The sequence below is a fragment of the Rousettus aegyptiacus genome, unplaced genomic scaffold (genome assembly GCF_014176215.1).
Source record: "Rousettus aegyptiacus isolate mRouAeg1 unplaced genomic scaffold, mRouAeg1.p scaffold_m13_p_1, whole genome shotgun sequence".
NCBI lineage: Eukaryota > Metazoa > Chordata > Mammalia > Chiroptera > Pteropodidae > Rousettus > Rousettus aegyptiacus.
In genome coordinates, this window is record NW_023416284.1 from 38,680,576 (window position 1) to 38,693,645 (window position 13,070).

Genomic DNA, 13,070 nt, shown 5'->3' on the forward strand with positions numbered 1-13,070 from the left:
TCACCCCAATAACTTTAATATAAATAAATAATTAATTTGAAAATTAAAATTAAAACTGGCTTAATCTTCCTAGTGTGATCGTCATATATTGGGCACAAGAGCTGAGCATGTGTATAAACTCATATGACTGCTTACCATGTACTAGTCACTATTCTAAATGTTTTGCATAAATTGGTCCTCCATCCTATGAGGTAGTTACTTTATTATCACTATTTTGTGAATGAAGAAACTGAAGATTAGAGAGTTAAGTAATTTGTCTAAGTTTACACAGCTATTAAGTGGCAGGGCCAGGATAGAGCTCAGAAATTCCAGATAAAACTATTGGGAGAGGGACTACTCAAGGGGGATAAGAAAATTCCTACCAATGAGAATAGATGGGACCACACAGGATCAAGTGGAAAAACAAAGGGGATGTGAGCATACAATAGCCACAGCTGAAAAAAATAGAAAAAGCATAGACTGTGGCCAAAAAAGCAAAACAGGGGATGGTGACAAGAGGAAAATGTGTATTGTCAGAGCAGAACTAACCTAAGAGAATGGAAGTCTGGAGGCAAATATTACAGCAGGTACAGTGGAATGATTGGAAAATCAGGTAAAGCAAAAGCAGAGAGCAGTGGATCTGAAAGTGCAACAGGGAATGATCTGCATCAATTCTAAGCAACACAAAGCATCCAATTAAATTAAGGTGATGTGAACTCAGGAGCTGAGGCTGTCATTGTGCTCAGAAGCTGTGGGGAATGAGGGGCTGGGGACCAGGGGCATAGAGCAGTTAGTCTAGATAGTCTTCTTTCTCCTCTGACAGTCTGGGCATAATGGCTTCCAAGAGGGTGGCAGAAGGGTTCATCTTGCTAGAGAATTCAGACTATTAACTGCCCTCTCTGAGGAACTCAGAGAGAGCCTTTGGGCAAAGCCCTGAATGAAACCTTCCTCTAAGCCAGTCCTCTAACTTTAAAGGGCCTAGATGCCTTAAGGATCTGCCTACTCTTTACATGTCTCTGAAGCATTATTCAAAGGATCTCCAAGACGTTAAGGGCCAAACAATAGCCCCATGCAGACCTCCAAACTTAATCTGCTGGTAAAATTACAACTGATATTTGAGAGCTCCTCTTTGATTTTCAGCTTGCAGGACAGAAATGCAAAGAGGATGCCTTAGAGGTGCTAAAGAGACTCAGTTGAGGCCCTCTGGAAGCCAAGTTCAAATCTCTCCAAATGAGATTCAACGAAGTAGGCTTGTATCTTATGAGGGTGGACAAGGCTTGAGTCCTAGATCTCCAGGGACTCAAGGCAAGTCCCTTCCCTTCCCTACTGTGACCTTCAATAAGCGGACAGGACTAAAAGACCTCTAAGGCCCCTGCAGTTAATCTATTATGATTATTACTATCTGTACCAGTATACTAATGGGTATGACTCATTATGTATTTGAAATACACTTACTTTTTAATTTCCTGCTGTCCCCTTAAAATAAAATCAACTTTGTTAAAAACAAAATCTTTATCCTTTACATAGTGAAGTGTTTCTGAGTATAATAATACGATGTCTGTTATTTGCGTTAAAACACTTGAGTCCCTCCCCCACTCCCCAAACAAAGATAAAATTGTTGAGATTGTCAGAACTGGGCAATGGGCAAATGGGAGTTTATTATACTATTCCCTCTGCCTTACTTCATGTTTTAAAATGGTCACAGTAAAAACTTAAGAAATAATAGAAAAAATATATTCAGTGGGGTAGTCTTTCCCTGCTCCAAGATTAAAATTCCACAACTTTCCTGCTCACTCTTAGGTAACAGACAGTTCTGCAGGATCTGTAAGTCACAAATGCAGTTTCAATTCAGAAATGAGAATGTCCAGTCCAAGGGATAAATCTAAGCCTGACCACGATTTAGCACTGATTTTACATCTCTTAGTTTTGGCCATTTTAGGATGGAGATTCACAGAGGGAAAGGGATTAGGCATGGCTGGCAGAAGCTTCCTTTGATTTATTTCTTCTGCTCTGCCTCGCTTGTGAGCTAAATATGGTTTCCTGCGTCCTCCCTTCCTCCTCACTTCCCAATCAGGGGTGGCAGATAAGAAAGGAAGAGGAAGAAGAGGCAGGAATGGTCTTACTTGTACCTGCCATAGTAAAGCAAAATGGCTTTAAGGTCTCTGGGTCTTGCAAATGTTTAAGGCTCCTTGATCTAGGGAGTAGTTCTAAGGACTCTTTAGATCAGTACTGTCCCACGGAAATATTATATGGGCCACGAATGGGGGCCTCCAATGTAATTTTCAATTTTCTAGTAGTCACATATTAAACAGTAAAAGAAACAAGTAATATTAATTTAAATATTCTATCTAACCCGACTTATGTAAAATATTATCATAGTAATCAATATAAAATATTATTGAGATATTTTACACTGTCTTTCATACTAAGTCCTTAATATGAAACTCAGGTATGTTTTATACTTGAAATACATCTCAATCTGGACACCAAATTTCAAATTCCCAGTAGCCACATGTGGCTAGTGGCTACCATGCTGAGCAGCATAGTTTAGAGGCCCTCAACCCTGACAACTTGTGGCTTGCAGTTCTCTCGTCCATATACTAGGTGACCTGACCACACATCCCAGTTTAGTCTTGTTGCCCCAGTTTTCTTACTCATTAAATTATTTATTACTCATTAAATTATTTCATTACTCATTAAAGGTTATTAGTCATTAAATTGCCCCCTCTCACTCTCCCAAGTGTCCCTGTTTTGATAACAAATCATGTGGCCACCCTGTCTATACCTCTCTTTCCTGGGTGGGGGTTGGTGTCCCCTTCCTCATCCTTGTTTCCAGGCTCCCTCCTCAAAGGGTCGGGCAGTTTCTTCCCTAGATCAAGGCTCAGCAAACTAGAGCCACAGAGCTAAGAATGGTTTTTATATTTGTACAAGAAGGGAAAGACAAAGAACATGTGGCAAAGATAATACCCTTTGTGCAAAGCGTAATTTACTACCTAGTCGTCTACAAAATAAGCTTGCTGACCCCTCCTCTCTATCTTCTAGGGAGAAAGGAGGTCAGAACCCTGTTTACTAAGCTCCTACCACAGGCTGTTCCCTCTGGGATTGAGTGTGGGCGCAGATCCTTGACCTCGCAGTGGATTTAAGGTTAGGAGGTAAATAATTGCTCCCACTCCTCCTCCCTTACAGTCGATGGGAACTCTGCAAAAATATTCTGAAAGGAAACCTAATCACACGTCTTCCTCTCCACTGTCTCAACCTTAGGCCACTTCTTCTAAAAATCTGCACAATTATAATTTGGCAGTTCACTTTGGAATTTCATTTCTTTTACGTCTCAGTATTTAGTCAAGTTTCTATCTTACCATCATCATTATCACCATCGCCATCACTCATAATGTGTTTCCTTGAATAGCCTATGAGTTTGTCAGGGATAGGATCTTTTTGTCTTCTTTTCGAATCCCTAACAGCACTTAACACAATGAGTCACACAGCATAGGTGCATGATAACACTGTTTGGATGAAAGAATTAATAATTCACATACTCAATACTTCAGTCCAACTAAACAACTCAAAATTCACTGAAGACACTGACATCTTTTCCCCAAGTGACTTTACCATACAGTAGCTGGTACTCTTTTCTCTTCCCCTCTCCTCACCTACCATTCTCTAAAATGCAGCCCAAATAATACAATAAAATTTTATTAAAAATTCAAAATAAACCTCTCTGATACCCTCAAATATAAATGACAGCTCGAATGCGACCTTCTCAGATCCTTTCTGGAGGAATTCAGCAGTCCTATCCCACAGCTAATAACACATACCTCTCGTCTTATACTTAAGACAGTGCACCTTATCTGGTCGTACAATTGTTCTCCCACCAAATCTGGGCTCTGCATGTTGCACTCATCAGAAAGCTTTCAGAATATACTGATGCCTGGGCTCCATTCTGGACCAAGGAAATCAGGATCTTCAGGTTGGGGCCCGGGCATCAGCATTTATTAAATGCTCTTTGGTGATCTAATAAATGTAGCTGAGTTGAGAACCACTGTACAAAATGAGCTACTAGACAACAAGGACTGTAATTTGTCTTTGTAACTTGTTATTAGCAAAGCTTACCATTCAATAATTGTCAAATGTAATTATAAACCAAACAGAAATATAAAGAACAATTTATGTAAGTCTACCCATAGAAGTTTGTGAGAAAATGTCATGAGACAAACAATTATATTAATCTAATGACTTCTGATTAATTAGACAGGTTTGGTTAACTATATCAAACATATAAATGGATCAGAACCCCACATCTAACTAAGCTGTTTTCCCAATTGTAAAACTTGGCCTTAAAAGAAATATAGATGGGTCCAGTGAAAATATGAACACTAAGATGGTTCATTAGCATGGTCTCTAACCAGGTCCAAAAGATGGACCTCTACAGTTCCCTCACACAGTGTAGATATATTTCAAGGTTGTTATCCCACAACTGTCAAACCCAGCTTCTTCTTGCTTCTGCTGTGTAATTTACACTTGAGACTGTCACAAGAGTTTTTTTTATTAATTTGTTTGTCAAGCAACACTCTCAGCTCTCTCGTAATTATGCTGCCTGTTAGTAGCATAAGCACAAACATATCTCTTGGTTTTCACTCATTAATTTGTACCTCTCCTATACATAGAAATAGCAATAGATGTAGTCATAAGATCAGAAAATTGCTGATGGTCAGGGGAAGACAACATGAAAGTCCGCGTGCCTTTGCCAGTAATTAATCTGCAATGAACTAGTGTCATACAGAGGAAAGATCAGGAAAGAAGCCCTGGGTCTGAGTTGACCCTGTTGTTTATTTATTCCATATCCCTGGACAGGTTAACTCACCTCTTTGTGTCTTATTCAACTGGATAGGAACATAAACATCTACATCAGGTTTGTCTATGAGGGTGTTTCTGTGTGAAATTAACACTTAATGGTAGACTGAGTAAAGCAGATTTGCCCCGCCCCACCTAATGTGGGTGGGCCTCATCCAATTAGCTGGAGAACCTGAGTAGAACAGAAAGTCTGAGTAAGAGGGACTTTCTTCAGACTTAAAGTGTCAGCTCTTCCTGGGGCTAGAATCTGTGTGTATCCTACTGATTCTGTGTCTCTGGAGAACCCTGACTAATGCACATCTATAGCAATATAAACCATTTTGAGGGGGCTTCAGACATAATCCTCTTTAAATAAAATTCCTTACATCACTAGAAGTATTTTCAATGAATCCATTAGAAGTAGTTATGTAAGTCAGTGGTTATTAGAATTAGCTGGCCAGCTTTAAAGACATTGATTACCAGGCCTGAGACCTGATCTTCTGAATCAGGTTCTAGAGGGAGCAGAATCCAGGAATCTGGATTTCTAATTATCTTCCCAGTATTTCAACTATCTAACTATATTTGGGAACTACCCATTTAATGGTTTGATTGAGGGAACTAGGAACCATGGATCTCCCCTAGCTTCTGAAATTCTATCACCTGGGGCTCACAGATTGCTTTTTCTATCTTATGTCCTGTTAAATGTAGATAAACTAGAAAGGATATATAAGGCCTACAACCATAAATTTTGGGATATATTTATCTTGAATTTAGCTTTGATAATGTTTCTCCCACGTCCAAACACCTTCAGGGTATCCCCATTGCCTACTTAATAAAATCCAATCTCCTCTGAATGGCATCCAACTCCCTCTAAAACATGACCCCTAGATAACTGCAGCATCATCTTTCACCATAATCACCCACATACATCTTACGGTCCAACTACCACAGAGATTGCTTGGGTCCGCTTCTGACACCATGCACTGCTCCTGTTCTTACCCGCACCTCGAGGGCACTGCTACTACTAACACTCATCCTCCGAGTTTTAGTTCCGATGACACTTTATTCATGCAACTTCTCTAATGCCTCTTTTACAGATTGCTTTATGTCATAGCCACTCATGCACATGTCTCCCTCATAGAATGAGAATTTCTCAAAAGCAGAGGTCTGCTCTTCAGAGTTGTGTCCCAGATCTCTGAATCTGGTACATAGTGATATTTATGTATATTAACTGGGTTGATTCAGGCTATTTTTCTACATGGTTACCAAAAGGGAAAAATTAAAAAGTTGGACGTTGCATTGCGAAATTTGAAAATGACAGGGAAAGAGGACATAGAGTATAGGCCTGGCAGCACAGTGTATTGGTTAGAAGCAGGAGCTAGAGAGAGACATATCTGTGCCCAGTTCACACTTCTCCTACTTATTGGTGATATGTTGGTCAAGTTACTTCACCTTTCAGTGTCTCCCTTTTATTATCTGTAAGTGAGAAAGATGACAGTATGACCTCACAAGGCACAAGGCTGTTGTGAGTGTTAAATATGATAAGAACTTAGCACATATCTGAATGTATCATATTTACACTAATAAACTACTTGTTATTAGCTCTTATTATCCTTATTATTTTATCAATGTGTTAGCAAGTGAGCACAGGCCTAGACGATGGAGGAATCCTGATTTATGGGTGAGTAGAAAGGTGAGAGAGTCCTCAAGCTAACTTATCTCATGGGCCACTTCCATTTCTAAAGGGTATCCACCTCAGGGAGAAGAAAAAGCCAGAGAGTTATGCCCTCATCTTCCATGAGTTGCCTCTCTTCCCTGATGGATTTCCTTAAGGAATATAGATCCACAGGAGATTTATGTGTGTGCTCTGCTTCTCAACTGTTAAAGCAACTTATTTGCCATCGCTAAGCATTCATTCTTTTCCTGGAGGCCAACTTGCAAGATACCTGTCCTGTCAAGGCCAAGATTGATAGACCAGAGGCTGCTGACTTGACAGTTAATGCACATGAGGCTAACCTTTTTGTTTCTGGGCTGGAAGGAGAAATGAGCCAACCTCTTACACCATCCTTGGAATTGAAAAGTGATCTTATATACCATTTGATCTAATCCACTGCCCTAGATGTATGAAAAAACTCAGGCCTAGATCAGAAGAAATAACTTAGAATAAAGTATAGAGGTGTGCTTGCCAAAGGCCACTTATCTATAACAAAGACAGCCCTGTTCTGGGTAAAATGAGAAAAACAAACAAATAACAACAACAACAACAAAAACGTTGTGAGGTTTTCATAAAGTTGAGGTTGGATTCTTTTAAATCTGAAGTTAAGTTCTTCATACTTTTATGATATTAAGATTACTTTTCTTGACAAAATAAGAATGATAGTCAATGTCAACTTTTTTCTTTAATTTCCTTACCTTGGTGAATAGAAGTTGATGACTCTATGTCCTTCTCCACTTTGTTGTTGGTGGTGGTTGTTTTACCAGTCTACGAAATTCCCCAGAGACTCTCTGATGTCAAGATTGAGAATGGCGGCTCTGGAATTGGAAAGACCAAAATTATTATCTTTGCTCTTCTTCCAGTTTGTGTGACTTTCAGCAATTTATTTAACTTCTCCAAGTCTCTAAAATGGTAACAATAACAATAATGCCTACTTTATAGGATCACCGTGTGATGAAGAGTTATACCAGCATCAACGCACTAGGCATTTTATACATAGCTTTACTTAACATGCAGAGCAACCCCATAGAAATAGATACGGTTGATTCTCATTATTTGCAGTCGTTATGTTTTGTATAGAGCTGTGTGAATAATGAACCAAGATGAGAATAAGGACCTTGAGAGGTCCATAGCTGGGCAGCCCTTATCCCAGCAAGCAAGTAGAAGCTGGTGATTCAAGCTAATACAATGCAGCCTCAATGGGATTAACTCTTCCAGCGTTCTGAGAACAAAAGAATACTTACAGTATAGTTTAGCTAAAAGATCAAAATGCAGGTTGGACACACTAATAACAGTGTTTTTGATGTTAAGTCCACTTATAGCTTCTGTTACAAAAATCCACCACCCAGGGCCATAAAAAAAATCAACAGCAGCAGCATTAGCCAGCAGTGTGGATATTGATGAATGGGGATATTGTCTCAAAAACTGTCTTGAAGCTACTTGCTGTGCCTTAATGAGGGTGGGGGCCTGGAGCTCACAGGCTCTGTGTTAATTACAAAAGGGTATTTAATAATTGAGGCCAGACTCAACCAAATAAGATTAAAAGAATTAACCATCTCTGATAAAAAAAAGAATCGGTAAAGAGGGAGAGAAAGAACTTAAAAATATGCATACCCTTTAAATCAGTAATTCCACTTTAAGAATGCTAATAAAATAATCAGATCGGGAAAAATATTGATGCATAAAAATATTGATGCATATGGTTTGTTCCCAGGTTTTGGCACCAAAACAAACAAAAATTGATGCATAAACTGATGCATAGTATAGTTGGTTCTAAATTTTAACTTTTATAAATAATGGAGAATTGGTTTTAAAATTATGATATACCATACAATAAAATACTAAAAGTAATTAAAAATTATTTTTAAAAAATTTTAACATGGAGAAATATTCAAATGGCAATAGTAAGTAAAAAGAAAGTAAAAGTAAGTTACAAAAAGTATGGCTCAAACTGTGTTTGTGTGTATGTATCCTAAAAGCAAAAACAAAAAATTGAAAATAAATATGTTAACAATCACTGTTAACATAGCATTGATGTCTCTTCTTGTGAAATTATGAGTCATTTGTATTCATTTTTTTTTATTTCCAAGGTTTTCACCATAAATACATACTATTATTATTTTTAAGATGTGGAGACAAACAGCACAATGAAAGTACAATCCAATTTTCTGTCACACTCCACACCAAAAGACTGCTTTGATGAACAGAAGCACAGATTAAACAAGATTTAGCCTGTTCATCTAACAGGTCACTGATCTGTAAAAATATCAGATGTTTTCAGATTTTTCAAATCATTTATTATTAAGCAACTAGTTGGAGTGTAGCCAGCTTAATTAAACAAAGAACATGAGATGGCCCTATCCCCAGAACAGCCCCGGGGGGCCAGGACTCTCCTCGCTCACCTTTGCACTTCTAGAACCTTGTACCGGTAACAGAGCAGGAGCTCAATAAAAATGTACTGAAAGAGTGAATACGCTGGAAAATATGCTGCCATAAAAATCACAGTTCAGAAGCCATCTGCCTTATCTTTCATTCATTCGTGCACTCATTCAAAGTTTTATTAAGCACTTCGCATGTGCATGTGTGTGTGTGTGTGTGTGTGTGTATGTAAAGGACTAGGCATGGACAGCAATCAAGATATGCAATGGTCCATGATAGTCCTACTACATAAACAAATAAAGAACTTCATGCAATAAGGAAGTTATGAAAAAAAGCTAAGGGAGTTCAGAAGAGGAAAGAATTTCTCCATGTAGGAATTTCTGAAAAGGTTCTCCAGAGGTAGCAGGATTGGAGCTGGGTTTTAGAGGATAGACAGAATTTGGACATGAGTGAAGAGAAGACATCTCCCTGAGGTAATGACACGAGCAAAGTCTCTAAGGTGAGACATTTACGAGGCTTAGAGAAAACAAGAGATGCTTCTGTTTGGCTAGAGTATGAAGATCTAAGAAAGGCAGTGGAGAGGAGACTGATGCCATACTGGGATCTGGTTAGGGAGAGAGGATCGTGACTGCTAAGTTTTACTTGAGAACACCAGGAAGTCTTTGGATGGAAGAGTGACCTGTTCAGAGAAGTGCTTTACGAAAGGACTTGGGCAGCAGTGGGTAAAATGAATAGGAAAAGGGGGAGGCGGGACCTGAAGTAGGAAAACCGCCTACGGCAAAAATCTCCAGTGAAAATCTGGGAATACTAAACCAGCTAAGCAGCTGGAAACTCAGCTCGTAGTTCCTTCAATCACCAGGACTGCTCCAGCTCTCTGCTGCCAGATTCCCTTTAAGTTGAGACGTGAAAGACCAGGCTTTCAAGAGATGCTTACACCCTTGGCTCAAGCACCAGCAGCTATCCCTCCTTCCCCTCAGAAGCAGCTAAATTGCTTTGCAAATATATGCAGATACATGCCAGTAACAAAGCCATTAACATGTGCCCTAAGCCTCAAAGGGAAAGGTTTGCTTTGATCAAAGCTCATAATGGGATATATCCAAAGGGCAGAAAAACAATATCCTGCTCAGCCCAAACAAGGGATGGTTTAGAATCTGGAGCAGAATGCCTGGCCTTAGTACCTGCAATTTGGGCAAATATTAGGGCACATGGTTTTCCCCTTCTGTGTCCTCATTTCCTAAAGATAGAATTGCTGTAAAAGATCTTCCGTCTGCTTCAATTTATCAGGGCTGCAAGTATTGACAAAAAACGCACGTGTGTGTGTGTGTGTGTGTGTGCGTGCCACTGAATCTGACCCTCTCTGCTTCTCAAAGTACGGTCCATAGACCAGCAGTGTCAATATATTCTGGATATTATGGAAGAATGCTGGGAACACAGAATCTCTTGTCCAAGTCTAGTACTAGGAGTCAGAATCTACACTTTAACATCATGTCAGATGGGTAATTTGTGTGCATATTATAAAGTGAAGAGCACTGATCTAAATGACCTAAGCATCCATAATTATGATCATCTAAAGGCCAGGACTATTTCTTACTTACCTTCATATCCCTCAGGCACAGTGCATGACCTGTAACTAGTAATCAAAATAGGCCTCTGTTCTCTCTTCTGTAAAATGAGATAATAGCTATCTCAGGGGCTGTTCCATGGAGTAAAGGGAATATTACATATCGTGTTCAAGTATAATGCCTGGCATGTGTGTGTGGTGGTGGGGGTGGGGGGCGCAGGGGGATATACAAAGTTCTAATTCCCTTCTCACTCCTATTACCTGCTAAAAGCAATTGTTGAACTGTGTACGAATAAGTTACATTGATCATTTTGTATATTCCAAAATGTCTACCACATCTAATCCTCATGTTCAGCCGGCAGGGGTTGCCAGCTGGCTGCCATGTTTACTAACCAGAAAACTAGGATCCAGAGAGGTCAAGGGACTGATGAAAAGTTGTTAGGCAGTAGAGCAGAGCTGGAATTTGAACCAGGCCCCTTCCCATCAATCCATTCTTCACCCCACAGCCACTCTGTCCATAATGCAGAGATCACACATATGCCCTGCTAAAAATTCTCCTACCACCTTCGGGGTAGAATTCAATGCACAGCTTGGCTGGGGATGTGTAATTAGATCTGTATTACAGAGGTGCCATCTGAATGCAGTGTGGGCATGGATGGGCTGGGTCAGTTAGGACAGTGTTGCAAAAGAAACAGGGAGACCCATGATCTGACCTTTGCCTGCTTCTCTGGCCTCAGCTCCTCCTTTCCTCTTGTTTTAGGTCATATTTGGCAGTCCAAAGTCATCAGATCATTTCACGTCTCTCTCAATTCACTACTATTCCTTTCTCTGGAATGGGTTTGGCTGATCCTGTAATGTCAAATGGCTTCTAGCTGCCCCTCCAGAGCCACCTTCAACCTTCCACTCTTCTCTGTGCCCTTAGAGGCTCATCTGTCTGGGCCACAGTGAGGGTTCCCAGGTCCCCTAGTTTCCAGCTGGGTTTGGCAGGGGATGACAGGGAAAGGTCAGATTATTTATTCCACTGGCTCGTTCCTACAAGATTGACAAGAGCTGGTTATATCCCTCCATAGAAGATTCTCCTCTCAAAGAGACCAATGCTACAGGACTTTCACTTTCCAGATTCAGATAACTGTAGTTTCCTTTCATCTGTGGGGCCTGGGTGGTATCGGCTAAGCACCACATACCTACACTGTTACCTCTGGCTCCCTTATACCATCACCTTTGGAAATAAATCCTCCTTCAATGGTTCTATTTTGAATATACCCTTTGTTCCTGGTGGAAACTTTCTTTACCCACTAACTCCTATTCATCCTTCGGAACAATCCAAGAGTCACCATCTCTAATTCCAGGACACCTTGAGCTGCCCTCCCTCATAACAGTTCTTACACAGCACTACCAGTGTTCATGTTCTCTTCTGATTTCTTCAAGGACAAGGACAGTATTTTTATTCACTTTGTAGCTTAGCATCTAGAAAGCACTCTATAAGTATTTGTTGACTAAATTAAGAGTGACAAAATTAAATTTTCTTAAGCAAATTTAAATTTTCTCCCTTATGAAAATGAAGAAAATTTCTACTGAGTTTTAACACATTCAAAACATTGTTTTTTTCCATTTAGAGTGATTTTTTTTCCTTAATCACTTAACTCGGGCTAATTCTAGGCAAACTGGGACATACAGTCACCCTAATTGTAACCCAAGCGTGGTGGTGTAATATCTAGGGATGGAGTCAAATTTGAGGATTTTACAATTGCTGGAAGGAGTAGTGATCATTGGAATTCTTAGATGTCTGCTGCAATCCCTGCCTCTGAATATTCGTGCCCCTGTATAATTTTCTACCCTTGAGTGTAGCCTGGGCCTATAACTTGCTTCTAACAAAACACAGCAAAGGTACAGATTGTTGCTGTGGTGATCCAGTTCCAAAAGAGTGTGACTTCTGTCTTGCTCGCAGTCACTCGCTCTCTCCGATTCTCTTGCCTGTTTGCTCTAATCAAGCTATCTACCATATTTGTGAACTGCTCATGGAGATGCCCAACACGGTAAAGGAACTGGGGTCAACCTCAAGCCAACAGCCAGAGGAACTGAGCCCTCAGGTCCATTGCCTGCCAGGAAATGAGCCCCGCCAATAACCACAGAGTAAGCTTGAAATGGATCCTGCCACTGTCGAAACGTGGGATGACTGCAGCTCTGAATAATAACACGGCCTGAGCCATAACCCAGAGCCCAGAGAACCCAGCAAAACCACCCTTAGATCTTGATCTTCAGAAACTGTGAGGTATTAAGTGTTGTTAAACTAAGCCCCTAAGTTTTAGAGTAATTACTATGCAATGATAGAAAACTGATAACAAGAGTTTCGACAACTTAATTACTGACATGGTTCTAGTTCTAGCTGGCCAAATCTCACAGTAGAATGGGAAAATCAGAAGGAAAATAAACCGAGAAAAGGATCAAATGTTTCTAGATTACAATTGTTCTAGCAGCACTTAGTCCAGAAATTATTTCTTTTCATCCCAAAGAAGAAATTTAATGACATCATTTTATAGCTGATCTGAGTTCTCTTTGTCTCTAGGGCTTTTTGTCAAAAATGTGATTTGGTTTTGCAGGTAC

The 13,070-nt window shown here is 39.9% G+C and overlaps 1 protein-coding gene across 2 annotated transcripts in view; it reads right to left on the bottom strand.

Moving 5' to 3' along the window:
- The window catches only part of DAB1 (DAB adaptor protein 1), a 1,029,186-nt gene that overhangs the window by 846,593 nt on the left and 169,523 nt on the right, over positions 1 to 13,070 (bottom strand). For both annotated transcript variants that reach the window (XM_036228292.1, XM_036228285.1), the window contains exon 2: positions 7,225 to 7,344. The gene's annotated coding sequence lies outside the window, so the exon portion shown is untranslated. The remainder of the gene's footprint in view (positions 1 to 7,224; positions 7,345 to 13,070) is intronic.